Source organism: Orcinus orca, chromosome 5 (genome assembly GCF_937001465.1).
Source record: "Orcinus orca chromosome 5, mOrcOrc1.1, whole genome shotgun sequence".
Classification (NCBI taxonomy): Eukaryota; Metazoa; Chordata; class Mammalia; order Artiodactyla; family Delphinidae; genus Orcinus; species Orcinus orca.
Window position 1 is genome coordinate 70,169,273 of NC_064563.1, and position 21,840 is coordinate 70,191,112.

The window sequence follows — 21,840 nt, forward strand, 5'->3', positions numbered from 1 at the left end:
CTGCCTGCCTAAAATCCTAGGAAGGAGAGAAAGTAGGTGGTTTTTCTTATGTTGAATCACTAGGAGAATTTTTTTTAAAAAATGAGCTGCCAGTAACAAAATAAAACTGCAATGAAAGAATTGACAGCCTGGATCTGTAATCTGCCTGACCTGACAATTAAAAGAACTTATTACTGTGTCAGCCTGCCAGATGGATCTCCTTGAAGTGTAGCGCTTCTAAGCGCGATTCAAGTGCAAACTTCGTTTTCTCCCCACTTCGTGTTTGTTGAGCTTGGGAAAGAAGCAGTTTTATATGAACTAAACCCACTCATCTCAAGTGTGTTTAATGACAGCAGTATGTGACAGATAAAATAGAATCCTATGGCCTCATTTGATGTTTGTTTTCATTTCAGACCTTAGTGAGAGGAGACAGAGGAGATAAAAAGATGTGGCTCAAACAGAGGAGTTGAAAATAAATTATCTATTATCACAAACTTGTCCATTTCTCTCTGGGGAAATTGGAGAGGTCAAATAACGCAAACACTACTAGTAGTAGTTGAGATTTATAGAGCGCTTAGCAGCTTATAGGGTGGCCTTGTGTTCATTTCTCATCCTTTCCTGACATCAAGTCTGTGAGTTTGCCTGCCAGAAACTACTGTCCCCTTAATACACACAGGTTGAATGAATTGCCCCAAACGCCTACTTCTAAAGTGGTCCTGTTGATTTTGATTCTTTTTTTTTTTGGCTGCATGGCATGTGGGATCTCAGTTCCCTGACCAGGGATGGAACTTATGCCCTGCATTTAGAGCGAGGAGTCTAAACCACTGGACCTCCAGGGAAGTCCCTTGATTTTGATTTTGAATCCAGTGATTCCTCCAATTTTCTGTACTGGCCCATCAGTCAAATATGTGTGCAGTACATTGGAGGCATCCTTTTCCTTAACTTTATTGAAACATATGTGTGAATGGAGTATGTGGATAAACTCTCATGACACTATCCCAACAATCAGAAGTATGTAGAATAGCACTTCAAAGTCATCCCTCACTAACCACTCTATTTATTTCTTCTCTACCCACACCAACTCCGTACTTTTTTTCATGAAGTAATCACTATAGTCCGTTTGTACATCTTCCCAGTTGTTTACCAATACATTAGTATATTCAATACCTGGCTATGGCTGTATAGGTAACATTTATTTTAAACATAAGTAGAATGATATTATCTCTTGTCTCTAATTTGTTCTTTTCCTCCAGACCTTTTCATGTCCATAAACAGGGATGTGCCATATTGTTTTTAACACCCATTCAATGCTCCATAGTTTGAATGCACCATTGTGTACCTCTTCTGCACTGATCGGCATTGAGGATGGGCTTCAGCTCTTCTTTATTATAAGTCATATTAAGATGAGTTTCCTTGCATGGTATCTTCTTTTTTGTGTGAATCCATAATTAAATGTCTGGAATTGGAATTGCTTGGAATTTCCAGGTTTATCAGAAGTCAGTTTAAGCCACCATCCCATGTTATAGACCTGAGCTTCCACTTAGTTGTTCAAGGATGTGTTTTTCAGAAGAATCTAGACACTTCTCTAAACAGACTCTTGTGGCCAGGAGAGTAAACGTTGGGGAGGTTATTTTCCATGGCTCTGTGGCTTGCATACAGGTGGCACTCACCATGGAAGAAGAGTAGGGTATTCTTGTGACAATTTTGTTTACTTAGGACAGCCACATTCTTCATTTGGCTAGAAGAAGTTACTTAATGCAATGAAAATATCAGAATTAAAAATGCAAATGGTGCCGTGTGCTCAAAACTACCATGAATTTATTCTTTGTTAAGAAACAAGAGTTTTGCATAATCAGGCTTGAAAAAAATCTGATTTAACTTTGTCTACCAGTTATATTACATGAGTGTGCAGAGAGTCATTTCTACCTTCCAAGCCATCCTGTCTCTTTCCACATTTTCTTGCTGCTTCGTACTGGAGGTAATTAATAGGGGTTAAAGTCTGAAAATGTGGGTATGGAAGAGAAGAGAGCTCTTGTGCAGTTTATAGATTGCAGAAGAGCCTGCTCGCAGATATTTCCCAAATCACGAATCATGTGTGACAAGCAGAGACACAAAATAAACTCCCTTTCCCCCGTCCTTCTATTTTCTTTTTCATGGTTAAAAGGCTTTAGTTTAAAACCATATATAGTATGGGTCAGAATCCTGTTTGCCTAAGTTCTTTTAAAATAAAGAAATTATTTCGCAGGTTTGTTGTCCTTAGGTCCTTTTCGGACCTAAGGACAACAGGAATCAAGATGTGCTTAAAGCTACCTCAGATGACACTAAATGGTGGGAATTTGTGGAAAGGATACAAAGAGAAGGAAAGAAGTCCAAAAACCATGTCAGTAGCCAGACAACCAAGCCCCATGGAAACTTGGAAGATCACTGAGGATACAACAGTAGCTGATTTTGTCATTCCCTCCAAGTAAACACCCCATGTTTCCTTAACCAGTGGGTCTCCATTCCTAGCACTTAGCTTCACTCAGTTTTTCTTTCCATTTCCTACTGATGCTCCTGTCGATGACTCTGTTTAGTCTTCTTCTGGACACCGTGATGTTCACTCTGTAACGCCCTCTCCTGCCTTAGAACTTCTCCGTACCATTCTGTATATCTCTTGCTTTTGCCCCATTCTGTTTCTGCTACCCGCCGTTCTTTCTCTGTATGCCTTACACTCGAAGCAATGGGATCCATTATTTTAGCTGGTTCCTATCCAGTACAAATTGGGAAACACATCTTCCTCCAACACATCTCATGGAGCTGGTTTTGGTTCAGTCTCTGATCCAGTTAGTTGTGGGCCAAACTCAGAATTACCTGTTTACAAAGATGTGGTAGTGGATTTATTTAAAAAACAAACAACTTTTTGAGGCTCTCACCTTAAACAGAGCTGTGGATGTGGTAGAGACTCAACATTTTATGCCCTCCTCTGTCATGGTGAGGTTTTAACTCAGCCATTTGGAAGGTTTTGAAGATGCAGCATTCAAGTCCACATGCTCCAGAAACATTTGGAAGACTTAGATTCTGGTTCTTACGTTACTCCAACAAACATTGGAGCTTCTTGTAGTTTAGCTTTCATCTCTAAGCTTCAGTTTACCCATCTTTTCAAGAAGTTTACTGTAAAAAAGGAAAAAGCTAGCTGAAGAGAAGAGGACGACTAAGGCTAAGTGCCCACAATCCTCTGCCCCCAAGTAAAAGTGAGACCTATATTCCCTTGGAAATGCACCCATGGAGTGGGAGCCACGGAAGATACTAATGAGTGTGGAGAAGGGAGGGAATGAGGGAACTGGGCTCTAGAGGAGGCAGTAGGGGCTGGAATCAAGAACACAGTGGGAAGGATTTGCTTAGCAAGGAGATGGGGTGTTTTTTTCCTCTTCCTGCAGAGAGAGACAAGTACATCTATGGAAACAAAGATAGGTTGATGAGAAGTGACTGACTAGGGGAGAACATTTATGCTAATAGAGCCTTACTCTTCTCCAAAGTAGGGAGGGAAGTTATGTGTGGAAAGAGGGCATAGGCGTGTGTGAGGCCAAGGACATTTAGATGGACCCTTTGGGGGATGTTTAATAAAGAGATCCATGAAAAGGTTGTGGTGTAGCACTGAGGCCCACTTGAAATCTAATGATGAGGTCTGCACTATTTCTTGCCCTTCTCAAGAATCTGCACATCCAAGACAGCTACCAAAAATAAAATAAAATGAAAGGAAGGAAGGAAGGAAGGAAGGAAGGGAGGGAGGGAGAGAGGGAGGAAGTGAACAAGGGAAGGAGGAGACCTTGTAGGTGACTGTGAGTTAAAGGTTAGCAGAGACATTGGATGAAAAACAAGGGAACAAGGCTAATTGAGTATTAATTGTTGTGACTTCAGGGAACACAATAAATAGTACCCTCCTTTCTACCCATGTTCAGCAGCCATTGAGAAATAGAGGAATCAGATAGTTGGAGACTAAAATGTCAGCCTTATGACAGATAAAAATACCTTGGGGGCTTCCCTGGTGGCGCAGTGGTTGAGAGTCCGCCTGTCGATGCAGGGGACACAGGTTCGTGCCCCGGTCCGGGAAGATCCCACATGCCGCAGAGCGGCTGGGCCCGTGAGCCATGGACGCTGAGCCTGCACGTCCAGAGCCTGTGCTCCACAATGGGAGAGGCCACAGCAGTGAGAGGCCCGCGTACCGCCAAAAAAAAAAAAAAAAAAAAAAAAGTACCTTGGATGACTGCCATTACCTTTAGGTCCAAGGAAATTACTACTGTTTTACCTCTGAATAGACAGGTGGCCCTTTGATAGTGGTCAGCACTTGTCACCTGCAGGCTCCTCCTGAAGTGAAGCTGTCTTCCACACCCTTCCCCCTTCCCCTAAACAATTTTGAGCCTGAAGAAGTAGAGAAAAGCATGATCTTGCAGGCAGCAGATTCTGAGTGGAGCTCAGAAAGGGGCTGAACCGTACCTGCCTTGTTTCTTTCCTCAAAGTCACAAGGTTAAGTCATTGCTCCCTGTCAGGAGGTTGAGTGGGGCATAGATCGACAATAGGAATGTTTCTTCATGGAAGGTCCCTCCTTGTGGAAAACTCGAGTACAGAATGAACTTTCCCCCTTCATTTAGTGATGGCAGTTCCAAATGGGGTGTTGAGGGATTGGATGAAGGTGGAGTGATTTGATGTCTTGTAAAGACAAAGAGACTCCAGATGGCTAAGGCAAAGAGGATTAAAGGGATACCTATTCTGGAGGAAGTGTGGCGAGAGGTGGAAGTGAGGTCTGGAATGTAGCTGGGTGGTGGGTACTGCTGAGTGGACTTGAGTGTCCAGTGGGGTAAGAAAGAGGGAGGAATTATGAGTCAGGGTGAACTGACTTTCTGAGGTGGGCTTTCTCCCCCATGCTTGCGAGGTAACAAGTTCTGTAACTTAGATATCTGCTCCTCTGATTTTCCTCTTGCCTCTGCCTTGGGCTCCTGGCCCAGGTTCCATGAGTACTTAGTTTTCACTGTGGTTTCAAAACTGTTGGGTAGCACAATCGCTGTATTAGGTTTGCTGAAAGGCAGTGTAGACTACATGATTCTTCCTAATGTTACAACTTATGCAAAAGCTCGTTTGGGCTTGCCTCCAATGGCAGTATCACATCAGAGCCTCGTTTCCTTATCTGCAATCAGCTGTGCCTACTTTCAGAGATTTTCAAGTGAGTTTGTAAAATAGTCATTTTGGCTGATCCAAGCGTGAAAAAGAATCCTTAGGTTTCTGATGTGCAGTCTCGGTGAAATTTAGTTAGCATCTAAAATGGAAAATTTCCCATAAGAGCGTGATTAATAAAGGAAATGACTGTCATTACTAAAGATTTGTATTTCAAGTAATGTTCACATCTTAGTGACTCTTTAAGGTATTCAAGAACAACTTTTTGTATTTGCCTTTTTACAGAATGTAAAACTACCAGCCAAAGACGTTTAGTCAAAGCTCAAACAGTAAAATCCTTGCAGAAAAAACTGGCTCCCTTGATACTTTCACATTGCTAATTCCATCATGTGAAATGTCCAGCTCCTCACAGAGGCCTCTTCATATACAAACACACCTATGAGTATACACCTGTGAGTATAGGGCAGGTAAGTTCCTGTCCAAGTAAACCTTTCTTCAAAGTGCCGATATTCCTTAAGAGGGATGAATTAGCAATACATACACACATACTTTACGGATTTCTGATAAAGACATTTAGCACAGCAATGAGCCCTTTAGAAAACAATTGTGAGATAGCATCACAGCTTTGACAACTTCCAAAAGGTTTCATTCCACTTCTGTCCAATCAAAGCTAAAATTTCTAGTAGTTTTTTTTTTTTGGATGCTGAATAGAATTTTAATTTGTTCATAAATATGTTGTCAGGTGCATATTGTGTGTCTTATGGATTGTGGGGAAAGAAAGAACCAAATAGAATAAGATATATTTGATACTAAAATAATTGAAAGCATTCAGTATTTGATGACTCAAAAGGGACTTTTACTATACCTCAAGGTTATTGTTAGTAACACGTATTATTGGAAAATGTATATAAGTTCCTTTACTCACAGACTCTCAAATTTTTGCACATGTGGATAAAGCTCTTTGCCAGACTATGCAAATCATCTCTACCTGCCACTAAGAGATGGTGTGGATGGGCGATTGTGTACTGTCATTCAGGATCTAGAGACAAAATGACTTTGTAGCAGCCTCTAGTTCTTAACCTGTGTATGAGCAAGGAAGCTTTTACAGTGTAGTTAATAGAACTTTTCATATGATAGAAAAATGGGTTAATAAGGTTTAATTTTATGTTCTCGGTAACTTTTCAACTAGCCAAGATCTTTGATGACGAACAATTGCAGAAGTTAACAACTGTGTTTCTTTTTGATCTTCCCTTACTGATTATAAGGCAATACAAAAGGGCTCACACCTTGTCTGCTTTTCCTAACATGTATGTTAGAATTTCACAGGTGATTTTGAATATTACGTCTTGACTTTCGTATGTGGGAGCAGGACTCGGCAAACAACTTTTCTGTACTTTGAGGGATTTTATATATAAAAGAATGTTGTTTTCAAAATGAGCACTGATGGGGACCGTGCTCTTTAAAATCTGGGTCATATTTCATACATTAGTTTCATTAGCTACTTTTATAACCTGACCAAATAACTGAGATTTTTTTTTTTTTTAATCTCAACTATGATCAGACTAAGAACAATGATCAAGTCTTGGTAATATTACAGTCACATCTCTGAAGTGTTGTTATGTGTTGCTTTTGACTCCCCCCGCCCCATACATATCACACCCCAGGATTTTTCTGTTTAGTTCAAAAAGCCATGATCTCTCTTTACATAAATTACACTAATATTGCCACTAATCGTATTTGGGAAGCTCACGATAATATTTGCTTGAGTTGTGTTTTTTTTTTTTTTAATATCCCAAATCAGATCTCTTTTTTGCTTTTAATTAGTCAGCAACATTTATTTAATGCCTACTAAGCTCAGAGCAAAAAGCGTGGAGAGTGAAGGGCAGAAATTAGATCTAAACCCAAATAGACTGTCATCTCCAGAACAGCTGCCCATATCTTTACGAATACAGAAAACAGATCAATGAAAGGATTAAGAAAACTTAAAAGCAAAATCTAAACGAGTACAAATTGGTCTGGTAAGAATTGAGTTATATAAATGCAAAGAGGATGCAAATTAAGAAAGTGAAGTTCAGTATTTAAAACTGGTATCTTTCTACTTTTATTTTCATAATACTTTGCCATGAGAATTGTTAGAATTTTGTACACCCTACACTTTGGTGAGGAAAATTTCCTGGTTGAATTGTATTATTAAAAAAAGCAGGGCTTCCCTGGTGGCGCAGTGGTTGAGAGTCCACCTGCCGATGCAGGGGACACGGGTTCGTGCCCCGGTCTGGGAAGATCCCACATGCCGCGGAGCGGCTGGGCCCGTGAGCCACAACTACTGAGCCTGTGCTCCGCAACGGGAGAGGCCACAACAGTGAGAGGCCTGCGTACCGCAAAAAAAAAAAAAAAAAAAAAAAAGCAAATCTAATTCTTGATATTTTATGGAGAGCTGAAGCCACAGAGTTTCACGAGTCCTTCTTCTTGTCTTATCATCATTAAAACTCATTGTGTAACCTTAAACAAGCTACTTCACCTCTCTGTGCCTCGGTTTTCACATCTGGAAAATGTGGATGATAATAGGACATCTCATAGGATTGTTAAAGCATTAAATGTATAAAATTATATTCCTTCCATTTTATGAAGCACCTATTTTTCCCCATGGTTTAATTTCTTTGAGATTGATATGCACGCTGTGATTGATTTGATAAGATTTCATGGTTTTATAGATTAAATAGAAACCAGTAAAAAAAATAATAATGCGTCTTACTATCAAACGCATCATATTGCATGTGTAAAGTGCTTATTAGAACAGAGCCTGGCCCATAATAGGTCTTCCAGAGCGATACTGTTATCACTGTCTGAATGCCATATTTGTGGTTTGTAGGACATTTGTACCTAATCTTATTGACTTCTACACCATGTGGCAGATATACTTATGATTCCTGATCTTTATTTTAATAAATAGAGCCAGGAATATTTTCCAGAGATCAAATAACTGGTAAGTGAAAGACCTAGGCCGTGAACTTAGGTTGTTTTATTTATGCTACATTTATCTCACCTTTATTGAGTCTTACTGCATAGTATAAACTCTGGGTACTGAGGATGAGAGATAACTAAGGCAGATGAGGTTGTTGTTTTTTTCTCTGACCTTAAATGCTGAAGAGAGGCGAGAGGAAAGTAAGACATAAACAACGAGTCAGTAAACAAATTTAGACAGTGAAACAGGAAACAAAGTACGGATTGGAGTGTCTGAATGGATGCTTGCTGAGAAGGTCAGGCAATGCTTCTCTGAGGAGTTGACTTCTGAAGTGACAACTCAATGTCAAGTTGAGAACTTGCACTTGCAGAACAATGCACGATCCTGAGACAGAAATGAGCTTGAATCTTTTAAGGACATGGAATGGGTCAGGTGGACCAGGGGGGATAGATGCTTACAGTCCTAAGGTGGCTGTGATTTTAGGCTTCATAGAAGATGCTGAGTTTTGTCTCTCAGGAGCAAAGGATTTGGGTATTCTTCACCATACCTTATAAGCTTTTTTTTTTTTTGCTGTACGCGGGCCTCTCACTGTCGTGGCCTCTCCCGTTGCGGAGCACAGGCTCCGGACGCGCAGGCTCAGCGGCCATGGCTCACGGGCCTAGCCGCTCCGTGGCATGTGGGATCTTCCCAGACCGGGGCACGAACCCGTGTCCCCTGCATCGGCAGGCGGACTCTCAACCACTGCGCCACCAGGGAAGCCCTAAGCTTATATTTTTTTTAGTGCTTTAGGGAAGTTCTTATATTCTAGAGAGGAATATAAGCACATGGGTTGTTTTATCCTCTTTTCTAGATGAGTACACTGAAGAGCAAGCTATGAAATGATTTGCCCTAGTTAGTTTTCTAATGTTGTACAGTGCTAGTGATATCTAGTTGCCAAACATATGTACGCCTAGGTGTCAGTTTTGGAGATTTTTGTTCTTTTTTTTTTTTGGAGAGTTTTTAAAAGCCTACACTCTTCCAAGTGGAAGTTTCCGATACTACAGATCTGTAAGTGGTAACTTTTCACAGTGTATGGAATTGTTCTATAAAAGAAATCATTAGTGAGTTTTTTTCCCCCACTTCTGTGGTTCTTTGGTATTGCCTCTCTTGGTATCAGCTGTTTAGAAATATCAATTCTGTCTTGAAATAGACCATCAAATAATGACTCATGTCAAGCCAAGACACACAACTGGTAAATGAAAGACCTAGGCCGTGAAGAGTTTATTTATTCCTCTTTTCATGATTATCACCACCTGTTTAATCTGATCATATATAAAAATTGGTGATCTGTTATTTCTAAAAATAGCTTTTAGCACCAGTATTAGGTCCTTGCATAGTCTACACTCATAACTCTCGATCTGACTTCAACAGTGACATGCATCTTTCTAAGTCAGACACCATTAATGATAGTGATTTTGGAGGAAGCATTCTTTTGGGATCCTGTCCACGTGATCTTGGGTAATTTGCTGCTTTTGTTTCACCTGATTCCTTATTTATAAAATGTGGATGTTGAAATAAATGAGTTTTCTAGCTGTATGATTTGTGATATCACTATTAATTTACTTACTGAGAAACATCATATAAATTGGGCATTTGTAGAAAGTGGTTCAGTAGCTTAGAATCTAGCTAACATTTTCATTTTTATTAAATCATGAAATTAAATATAATTGATCATCTTATAGGTACCCGGCTCCACAATAGGGATGCAAGCATATAAGACCTTTGTCCAGCAACTGAGAGGTTAAACTAGAGTGAAAATTACGGATTGGTAACTCAGAGTTTTTTTACAACAGATTTTTTTGATATGTTATTCATTTACCGTACAATTCACTGACTGAATTTTTTCTTTTTTTTTTTGCGTTACGCGGGCCTCTCACTGCTGTGGCCTCTCCCGTTGCGGAGCACAGGCTCCGGACGCGCAGGCTCAGCGGCCATGGCTCACGGGCCCAGCCGCTCTGCGGCATGTGGGATCTTCCCGGACCGGGGCACGAACCCGTGTCCCCTGCATCGGCAGGCGGACTCTCCACCACTGCACCACCAGGGAAGCCCTGACTGAAATTATTTTTAAAGGAGATGATTATATATTTACTCAACAATTATTTTATGAGCATCTGCTATGTACCAGGGACTGTTTAGGTGCTGAGGTTAGAGAGACTGACAGTAGTTCTACAAAACCTAGCCTCTCACAAAATGTCCATCAACAGAATCTTTTGTTTTATTTTTTTTTTATTGAAGTATAGTTCATCTACAGTGTTTGTTAGTTTCAGGGGTAACAGCAAAGTGATTCATTTATACATACATATATATATCTATTTTTTTCAGATCCTTTCCCCTTAAAGGTTATTACAGAATATTGAGTATAGTTCCCTGTGCTTTTTGGTTATCAATGTTATATATAGTAGTGTGTATGTATTAATCCCAAACCCCTAATTTATTCCTCCCCACCCCTTTTTCCCCTTTGGTAACCATAAGTTTTCTGTGTCTGGGGGTCTGTTTAATAGACTCTTCAGTATGGTGTTAAAGACCAACATTTGGTGTCAGCAAAGGGTACTCGGGGGGAATACATCAGAGAGACAAAGAAAACCCACTCTTGGGAGACCTGGGGAGGTTTCTGAGAGGTTGTCATCTCTAAACAGAATCTGAGAAGCCTGTTAAGAGTTTGCTAGGTTGATGACTGGGGACAAAAGAGAAGGGAGAATTTTTAGGGAGGAGGAAAGAAACGTGCCACCGCACAGAGGTTAGACATAGGTAACCCATGGCAGTTCAGTAGAGTTAGAGCATGCGGGACAGTGTGGGAAGGACAGTTTCTGCTGGGTCTGAAGGTCAGAGAGTCCGTCAATGTGTGCCTTCACAGAAATGGTATGTCTTACTGTGAGGTCACAGAGGAGGATGAGGTCAGCTAGAGGATGTGACATTTGAGTTGAGTCACAGAGGATGTCTAGGAGGTTGTTGAGGCAGTCTACAGTTAGTCCAGGCAGAAGGAACTACAATTGTAGAAGTAAATGTGTGTAAAACAATGGGGTTTTCAGCCGGGTAAGGAATTTGAAGGGCTTGGAAGATGAGGTAAGTGAAACAGAGAAAGAACAGAGCCAAAATAGTACTTTGGTGAGGGTTGAAGGGCAGCTTATAGATGGATTCTGTGCAGTGCAATGAATTTGTACATTGTGCTCTTCATCCTGTAGGCAGCTGGGGGTGGAGGGTAGGGACCACAGTTTGAGAGAAGACTAGAACATTGAAGATTTGAGAAAAGAAATCAGAAGTATGCTTCTAATCATCTGAGATAACTCTGGCTATACTTGAATCAGAGGAGCCCAGGGTTGTAAATGAAACTTAGGAGTATGTCATCTCTATGGTTTTTCTAGTTAACATTTTATATAAAATTCAATTACCCTTTGCACCAATGTTCAATAATTTCTAATATTAGGAAATTATAATTAAACAAGAGATATGGAAATGTTAACCAACATTCATTGAAAATGTACTGTGTCACTTCCATGTATTAATTCACTTGATCCTTACAAAAGCCCAATGAGGAAGCCTATCATTTCCCCCTATTTTACAGATGAGGAGATCGTGGCCTAGAGAGGTGAAACCTGGAACTAGTAAGTGGAAGAGCTGGTGTTTGAGCCAAAAACAGTCTAGCTACTAAGCCTAATTATAAGAATTGACAACTGAATGCATAATCAGAAATACTAACAGTAATTGTGTTGGTGAGGAGGACTTTGGGGGCAGTTTTGTTTGTTTGTTTGTTTTGTCCTTTTTACAACTCAATAATTCAGTGATTTTGCAATCATTACCCCTGTAATTTTAGAACTTTTCTTCCATCCTGAAAAGAAATCTCATACCAGTTTGTAGTCACTCTCTACTCTCACCTCTAACCCTATGTAACCTCCAATCTGCTTTAGTGGTCATCAGTCTTTAAATGAATGTGATTTCACTTTAGTGACAGTTTGTTTTGAATAGTAGCAATCTGATAGGCTTACTCAGTAACTCAGGAGTATAACACAGTTTGAACTTCTAATTTCTAACATCTGCATGAAAGTAATGTTCTCTGTTCTTAATTTAGGGCAGAGAAGTGTAAAAGTGCCAGCCCTGTGTCAGTCATTAGTCATATGTACATGAGTAAGACTGCTCCAGGCTCCACACTTGAGTTCATTTGTCTTTTGGAGATGCCGACACATAAATAGACACATCATTGAACAACACTGGGGAATGGAATTCGTCTAGAAATCTCGATGTATTTGTTGAAGGACTTGTGTTAAACTTTCTGCTGGATGCCATTGAATTGTTTATAAAAATCTAGTATGTATGAAGCATTTGGACTGCTTGGCATTTTGAGGATAAAATCCACATCAATGTTAAATAAAATAAAACTCCCCATCCAGAATAGAGTAGTAATTGCCAGACATAAAATAGCCCAGCTGTGCAGTAGCTTAAAGGACAATTGGTCTCAGGCAGAGAGTACTGGATAGGACGCTGCTACATAAGTAACTGTTCGGCCTGAATTACTGTACCTATTTGGTAGCTCATATATCTAAAATGGCTTAAAATAAAAATTGCAAATGCACCAGATTTCATCAATCTTAGCATTTCTTTTTCTTATTTTCTCAGTCCCAAGTTAAAAATAAAATCCTCTTGCCTCATTTTCCTCTGTGCTAGTTAGTTAGGATTAACTGGAGTTCCCAACAGGAAAGCAGTAGATATAGTAGACAACATTGTATAGTGGGTGAGAGCCCGGTAGAGATAATTATACAGTCACTCCCACTGTATAACCCTTCAAAGTAACTAAGCCTAATATTCTCTTCCTAAGCAATTTAACCAACTTCTAAAAAAAAAAAGTATAAGATATTATTTGGAGAATGAAATAGCTACTGTATGTAATCAGGAGGAAGAATTATAGCAAATTATAATACTCATTTGGTAAAGAACTACACTCAAAGCTTTGTATGGTACCTCCTAAGTAATTGTTTCGTTGTGCTAACTGTCCTTTTTCAAGAAGAGACAAAGAACTGCTGAAAAAAAATCAACTGTTATACTTGTTCAGTACGATTGCCCCCCCTGGGCATAGACTAAGTCTAATTTCATGCTCTGTAAGGATCAAGCACACGTTTGGTCTTCAAATATCCAATAGTGGTGATTGCTTTGCCTATCCAAAGATAATATCCGTGTAGAAACATAGACACTAGTAAAAGTAAATGCGATTAAAATGTGTTTTAAGAGCTACAGCATGTATGTCTGTGTAGGTATAGATGTTATATATCTGTGTTCACTGCACATACATCCCAATATTTTAAGAAGATAGAGCTGAATGCAGGGTTTTTTCAATAATTCTTTGAAGATAACCAAAAGGAGGCCAAGACATCTGCTAAATTGTCCATTTAGTATATAAAAAAGAGTTGGCAGTAATACAAGGGTCAGTTTTTCTTTGGCTTGCTTTCTTTCATTTCTCTCTCTCCCTCCCTCCCTCCCTCCCTCTCTCCCTCCCTCCCTCCCTCTCTCCCTCCCTCTCTCTCTCCCGTCCTTCCTTCCTTCCTTTCTTTCTGGCTGCCTTGGGCTGTGCGTGGGCTTTCTCTAGTTGAGGTGAGCGGGGGCTGCTCTTCGTTATGGTGCGCGGGCTTCTCATCGCGGTGGCTTCTCTTGTTGTGGAGCACAGGCTCTAGGCGCGTGCGGCTTCAGTAGTTGTGGCACGCGGGCTCAGTAGTTGTGGCACACAGGCTCAGTAGTTGTGGCTCACGGGCTCTAGAGCACAGGCTCAGTAGTCGTGGTGCACAGGCTTAGCTGCTCCGCAGCATGTGGGATCTTCCCAGACCAGGGCTCGAACCCGTGTCTCCTGCATTGGCAGGCGGATTCTTAACCACTGCGCCACCAGGGAAGCCCCAAAGCCCCTTTGGTTTGCTTTAAACAAAACAGACCAATGTGTAAACTTTAAGAGACAAGTGAGCACTTACTTAGAGTTTGTAATTCTTGTGCCTCCACTCTCCACCCCATACCCCACCCCCCCCGCAAAAAAAAAGTGCTGATCTGATTGCTGTAATGAGAAGCTGTACCACATAGTGGCTAAGAGTAGTTACTCGAAAGATGGGAGCGACCTTAGATGCAACACTCCGAATCCTCCACTTACTAGCTGTGTGAAGTTCAGCAGGCAATGTAGTAACTCCATGCCTCTCAGTTCCTGATTGCAAAATGGCTATAATAATACAGTGCCCACCTCATGCAGCTGTTATGAGGAGTAATACACCTAGATCAGTAAAGCACTGTGTCTCTCACATACTTATATTTTGTCAATTCTAAAACCCATATTCACATCCTGAACCATTGCTGACTAATTACTGTTGGTGAATAATTAGCAATGACATAGTTGTCATTGTTGCAAATGCACATGAACACTTGTTTGGAAGAAAATGCGGGTGATAATGGAACCCTCTTTTATCATTGTTATGGGTGGCCCAGTGAACAGTATTATGGGAAAAAGCATAAAACTTCCATGATTTTCCGTTGAAAAGTGATTCAAAGGGTTGAACTCTGAATATGAAGAAGCTTTTGGAATGCTTCGATTTGTTTCACATGTATTATATATTTTTGTATATATGCAATGGAGTGACAGATTTTTTAAAAAACTGTCTAAATAATTTTAAAACATTTCTTTCAATAACATATAACAACAATTCTAATAATAAAACACTGTCATAATTTAAGTCACAGTATTTTTGTTTCTAGTGGTGCAATAACTACTGGTGCATTTTATAATTAGTGACACCTTTTTTGATGGGACCTTGTAGGAAGCACTCAGAAAATGCTAGCAGTTGTAATTAGTATTTGGGTTGAGGTTAATGTGGGTAGGTACATTGTCAAAGTTAACAGTCCTAAGGCCTTTGATTCTGAGTCAAGTGTGTTGAAAGAATACCTTGGATTTACCTAAAGTCTAGAGAACTTGACTTGCAGCTATATCAGTAAGACTTGCCTACATTCATTCAGTGGATACTGCACTAACTTGGGCTGAAAGTCACATCTTCGAAATGCCTGCATACTGCCCTTTTCTCTTGCTTATGAGAGTTAAGTTGAATAATAGAAGTGAAAGCATTTTGTAAACCCTAGTAAGAAGTATCAGTCAGGATAGTTCAGGCAATGCTGTGCTAACAAATATTCTCCAGATCTTAGTGCTTAAAACAAAAGCTTGGGGCTTCCCTGGTGGTGCAGGGGTTGAGAGTCCACCTGACGATGCAGGGGACATGGGTTCGTGCCCCGGTCCGGGAAGATCCCACAGGCCGCGGAGCGGCTGGGCCCGTGAGCCGTGGCCGCTAGGCCTGCGTGTCCGGAGCCTGTGCTCCCCACTGGAGAGGCCACAACAGTGAGAGGCCCGCGTACCGCAAAAAAAAAAGCTTATTTTTTGCTTCTGTTACTTGTTCATTGTGGGTCAGAACTTCTTTGCAGGCTGATGGAATAGCCACTATCTCAAACACTGCTGGCCCCCATCCCAGAATAAAAGATCTCTGAGGGTCTTTACCTGGCAATTGCATGCTCTGGCCTATAAGTAACACATGTGGACTTTACTCACAGCTTGTCAGGCAAAACCCTTCATATGGCTCCATCTAGCCATAAGGGTGCCAGAAAGCAGAGTTGGAAAGTAGCATTGATGACTACCACAAAGTTTGCAAAAATAATAATAATAATGGTTCCTATATACCAGGAACTGTTGCATTGTAAGTGCTTTCCAGGTGTGGAGTCCTTTAGCCCTTGTGAAGCAGATATGCTCATGATCGCCATTGTACAGGTGGGAAACCGAAGCAGAAAAGCGGTAGATTAACCTGTGCAGAAGAGGCAGAGCAGGGCTGTTGCAGGATCTACTGCACTGATGGAATTGAATGTATCTTTTTAAACTGTAAAAGGAAGATACAGTTGAGATTTCTTCTTTTCTGAAAAACAAGAGAGTGGACTGAGTGATCCCTAAGGCTCCCTAAAATTTCACCTGAATCCTAAAATGACCTGCACAAAAGGTGACTCCCCTGTTTCTTTTGCAACCTCATCTTCAGAAGCCAGGGATCCTCCTTGACCAGCACACTTCCCCTAGTAGCTCAGGAGAGGAGTGTTGTCCCAGTAAATGGGCCGCCAGGGTTGCTGTGAATGTTCCCTCTTTGACTTATTTGAACTTTTCTATTTGGGAATTTCAAACATATGTAAAAATAGAAGATTATAGTGAACCCAGTATACCAAATCATCAGTTATCCATACACAAGTGTCAGTGCTCGCCCAATCCTGCTTGACTTAGCTTCGTAAGTTAATCTGGCCACCTATCAAGTAGACCTTTGAACATAGACTGAGTTCCTTGGGTTTGTGGGACTCAGAGAACAGGACTCACGAAACAGAAAGCCGGTGACTAGTTGGCAGCTTTGTGCTGGGCAGGCTTAGTGAGGACATGGGGGAGGACGGGATCGAAGAGGTTGATTTGAAGACAGGGCATCACTCAATGGACAAGTTTGCAAGCTGAGGGTAAATGATGTGACAGTATTTAATCCTTCATGGGACAGTCTTGAAAGGTAAGTGGGGAGAGGAGAGATTTGTTGTTAATGTACGTCAAAATTATTGCCTTTCTTCCCAGCTAAAACTGCAGTCTTGTCCACTGAGATAGTTAATAAACAGAGAGCTGGACATCTGATGTCTGTTATGGGGCGGGGCAAAGGAGCTCTGTGTCCTGGGCCCTACCGTCAGGCAGAGAATCCGCTGAGCTAGAAAGCGCACTGCCTGACCGCCCTGGGCTTGCCAATGAGCGGCGTCCAGAAGACGCTGGGTCATTGAACCTCCCTGTCTCTTTGAAAGACGCATACACTAACCATCCGGGGGCCTCACAAATCTTTTATAACATTCAATTAACAAAGGTTCCTCAAATGCTGTGAGCTGCCCGCTCGGATAGATGTGACTGAAATGTAAAGTACCTTTCACTGCCTTATTTATTGCTCCAGCAAACACGTTATGTGTTGGCACCGTTTATCTTCATTTTAATTTTATCTCCCACAAATATAGGCATTAATTTAAATCACATACAGAACAGTTTTTATAGAGGCAAACTTATTCCAGTGTGCTGCATTTTAATATCACACTTTACCATCTTTTCTCACTTGATTCAAGAATAGTATCTCTTCCTGCCTCAGCATTTAATCTGAGGACAACAGAAACTTTTTTTGTGCGTACATGTTCTCTCTCTCAAACTTCATCTTCGTCGGCGCTTCGCTGTCGGTTGCCTGGAAGTTTGCGAGTGTGAGAACAGACGTTTATTAGTGGCTCTCTTTCTCCTTTGCCAGCTTCACTTCCTGTTGTGTGGGTGGGTGGGGTGGGGGTGGGGGTCCCAGCATGATAGGTTTTACAGCTGAACTTAATTCTAGGTTTTCACCTTCAGATACCTGTTCTAACTGTAACAGACACAAAGGAAGGTATGTGGCCTCCTCCCGCCCCCCCCCCCCCCGGAAATGCATTCTTTCATTCAAAAGGAAAATTTCCCTTTTCCCTTTTTCTTCATAAGTGTTACTTTTACAGCAGCTGAGTCTCTCCCCTGAGGGGGGAGCGTGCTAAGTTGGCTGCTGTATTTATGGCTATGAGCCATTCCTGTTAGCTGCTACCCCTTAAGCAAGGGAGATTTCCCGATCCTGAATTTGTGGCCTGAAAAGCTGTGTCCCTCCTCAATTAAGACTTGCCGGATTGCCTCTGACACGGCAGCATATTCCCAGAAGTCAGGGCCTTGGAGGCAGGAATAAACATGAGCACGACCTTAAGGCAACGTGGATTTAAGCCATTCCAGGCTCCTTTGGGAAGCTTTCAGGGTCTTTCCCTCCAAAGCACTAAACTGAAAAGAACAAAAATTACTGTTCTAGTTTTTCAGGCCTCTGAATATCTAGGTTTAGAGACATCTGTCATAGCTTTTTTTTTTTTTTTTTAACATTACTTAGAGTTTAAAATGTACCAATTATTGTTTTAAGTTCCCTGTTTTATCCTTGTAACAACCCTATGAGACAGATGCCTTGATTATGCTCATCTTACAGATGAGGAAACAAAGCCTAGAGAAGTTAAAGGTTTTTTGTTTTTTTGTTTGTTTTTGTTTTGTTTTTTTTGGAATTCAGCTGGGACGTGGCAGGGCTGGGATTTTGAGTCTAGACCACTTTCACTAATTTGCTTTCGGGATAGCTAGCTCTCTTCAGCCTGAATCCTTGACCTCTTGTTTGACACTGACTCTTGCCAAACCCTTAATCTTTGTGCTACTAGGTGCATTTCATCTATGTCAAGAACACGGTTACCCTGGAAACCCACTAGCTAGAAAGGCAATCCAATTATAGCACCACCGTTCCGGTTTTATTAAATTAGCGTTCTGATGACGTGGACTTCTTGCTGGAAGGGTGCTAAGAAATGGGTTCTCACCAGTTGTTCTTGCCTCTTAGGGCCACTGGGAATCATTCTTTCACTCCACCAAACAAACAAAAAAATGCTCCTTTGGGTGATTGATTGGACTTGAGAGTTACACTAGGATTGTCTTTTTGGACCATTGGCTTTCAGCAGTGGCTGGAGAGCATGGAAGGGCATGGAAAAAGCCTGACTGGATTCTGCCTGCCCTTTGAGTAGCCACGCCCACCCCACCACAGTCTGCTGATTTAGGGCTCTGATCTGAATGGCCAAGGCTCATGGTCATCTGTTTGTGTGGTTCTTATCCCACTTCAGCCTATTGGTTTATATCCAGACTTGGTTCAGGAAAAGATGCAGCTCTTCGATATTCTTTGGCCCTTTACAGACTTCTGATGCACAAAGAATTTGCTTTGGTTCACAGTGATTTGATTGGTGAGTTTCCTTTAAATACACAGAATTTACATAGAATTGAAGATAGTCAGTGCTTACCCCAGTGACACCAGCTTGGAGGAAGTGATGTTCTTTATGCCAGTGGGCTGTCAGCTCCCTGAGATGGTAACTGGTAGGCTGGTGGGATGTTGGGTTACTTCCTTGCATGTATCACGCACTATGTCAGGTGCACTACCTATTACTTCAGTGAATTTCATCAGCTCTATTATTAGCTCTGTTTTCTAGAGGAGGTAAAGGAGAAGCTGGAAGAGATGGTTTGCTCATTTGCAGGGTTGTGAGGTTATGATGGTGAGTTTTGAGCACAAGTTCCTAACTTGGAGTCCGGTGTTTTCTTTATACCATACTGTGTCAAGGTCAATCTTCTGTATCTCAGAAAACAAAACAAGGATTAAAAACACTGAATCTGAGTTCTTGAAGTTCTAATGCCAGAACTATTTTTGTCTTGAAAAGAGTGTTGGCATATCCTGTCGAGAAGGATAATAACCAGGGAAGGAGAGGGGGCCGCATCTTACTGTGTACCCCTGGAGAAGGGATATTCCCATGACTCACTCTGTCACCAGGGAGCAGATTTCCAGAAGCAGAACTTCAAAATGGTGAAGAGAATTATGCGTCTTCGTAAAACATTCTACATTCTGTGTTAGCTTTTCTACCTGTCAGTAATTAAAGACGTTCGCTGACGTCCTGGCTCCCGCATTTACTGGCTTAGTGACCTTAACTACTCTGGTTGATGTCTTCAGGCCTCATTTCCCCATGAGAACAATGGAACAATAATAATATTGGATAAGTATGTTGGGTTGTGAAGAAATGAGTGAGAAGTATTTTCTCCACTGCAAAGAGGTAATCTCCTGGGCGGTAGTAGTGTCACTCTTGTGATTACCAGCTATCTTTCACATTCACCTCTCTCTTAATCGCAATACTTTCTAGTTGTGTAAAACAGTCTGAGAGTATCTTTGATATTCCTTATGTATAACTGTAGGGACTTAGATTTTAAAATCCTGACTCTGTTTTTATTTCCCTGACAGCAAATTCTTCTCTAATTTACTCCATGTGAAATGAGAAATAACACCCTTGATACTTCCACATCTATTATATTTCCTCTTAATTAGATAGGAATCTATATATTACTTGGATTGTGACATACATATATTTTCATACACATACAAGTACCTATGCGTATTTTACAACGTTTAAAGTGATAAATACACTAACAGTTATTTCTGGGGTCATAGGAGATAAGACTTCTTTCTTATATTCTACGTATTTTTAAAGTTTCTATACTTAACGTACTTTACTTTTGTTTTACAGGTGTAGTGTAATTTATATAAATGTTTGGGTAAATGTGTATATAATGTCTCATTTCATAAATTTGTATAAATATGTGTATGTATGTATATACACACGCATACAGTATTTTAGCAAAGTAAAACACCCTTTAACAGTAAACATCTACAGGGGAAAATTTTTAAACCATTACTTTTTTCTTCCCTCCTCTCTCCCTCCCTTTTCCCTCTTCTCTCCCTCTTCTTTCTATCAGTCTATTAATCTATCTAATCTCTCCCTCCATCCCTTTTTCTTTCTTTTGTCCCTGCCCAGCACCTTTTTAGCACCTTTCGGAACAGAAACTGAAACAATACTGATCTTAAATATAGTGTGTTAGAAAAATAGAATGTGTTTTGAGAGGAGATGTCTTGCCCTTGTATCCACATATCATTGTGGTATTGAACCTATCTCAAAACAAAAGTAGAGCTATGATTTTTAGCACTAAGTTCAGTCTTTAATGAATAGACTTTCCTTCCCAACCACCCTGATGAGAGAGAACAGAACACTTAAACCCAAGTCTGGTGATTCTAGTAGCACTCGTCCAAGTTGAGTGCCCTTTATGGTTCTCAGTGGCCATGATGATTTCTTTTCCTTTCTTTCCAAGTTTGCAAGATCTTGGTTTATTAGCTTTGTAGCAGCCAGGAGCTTGGGTCCCAATAACTAAAGCTTATACACTTTACTTTTTCTCTACAGATATCTGCTACGGGACCACCCTACTCTACTTATGCTTTTTTCTTTGTGTAGTGTTTACCTTGTCAGTCCATGTGATACTGTTCATTTTAGTTATTATGCTATGAACTTAATCCAGAGTGAAGGGAGCAACTGTTTGTGTGTCTCTCTGAATTTTTTAAGGGGAAATATTATTTCTCACTTAAGGAGACTGATTTTAGTAGTCTATCCTCTCACCTTTTTCTTTTTTCAATTTGATCTGTCCAACTAAGGAGACCACATTTAGTACTTGCTAGTTGAGACTCGTGTTCTACAATTCTGAGTGAGTTCCTCCTGTGGCCCCCCTCCCCAAGGTGCACTGAGTCACAACGCGATCACCAGCTGCTTCTGTGCTCTTCCACCTGGCACACTAGACAGTGTGGTGGCCAAGGTTCAGCCTGGAAAGTACTTTCAGGAAAAGATGGAGACCCCCTCCTCACTCTGATCATCTTTGAATGGCTTGTTGTAGCTGGTATTAACGTTATAAATGATCATCCCTAAGTCTGTCTCAGTTCCAGCCCAGATGGAGTTTTGATTTTAGAAAATCATTCAGTGAAATGTATTTCCTGTGCCTTGTAGTCACTGATCACTTACCAAAAAAAGGGGGTGGTGGGAGAATAAAAATAAACTTATGATAATTCACATATACTTAACCTTCGCTGAGTGAGTAATACCAAAAAGGGAATGAAGCAGGCTCTGCTGACCAGCATTTGCAAATGGATTCCAGGAATGCGGTTAAGAGTTGCCAAAGCAATCTCTGCATCCTGCGGAAAGCATCCCTTGGGATTTTATTACGTTTAGGGAAAACCAGGGATGTGGAGGTGTGTATGTGAATATGTTTTAAAGCT

The 21,840-nt window shown here is 40.9% G+C and overlaps 1 protein-coding gene across 5 annotated transcripts in view; it reads left to right on the plus strand.

Moving 5' to 3' along the window:
- LPP (LIM domain containing preferred translocation partner in lipoma) overlaps nt 1-21,840 on the plus strand; it is a 694,580-nt gene that overhangs the window by 367,000 nt on the left and 305,740 nt on the right. Inside the window, exon 1 of one of the 5 annotated variants that reach the window (XM_049710232.1) lies at nt 10,248-11,191. The exons of the other annotated variants lie outside the window; for them this stretch is intronic. The gene's annotated coding sequence lies outside the window, so the exon portion shown is untranslated. Of the gene's footprint in view, nt 1-10,247; nt 11,192-21,840 lie in introns of those variants that run through there. 5 annotated transcript variants of the gene reach the window in all.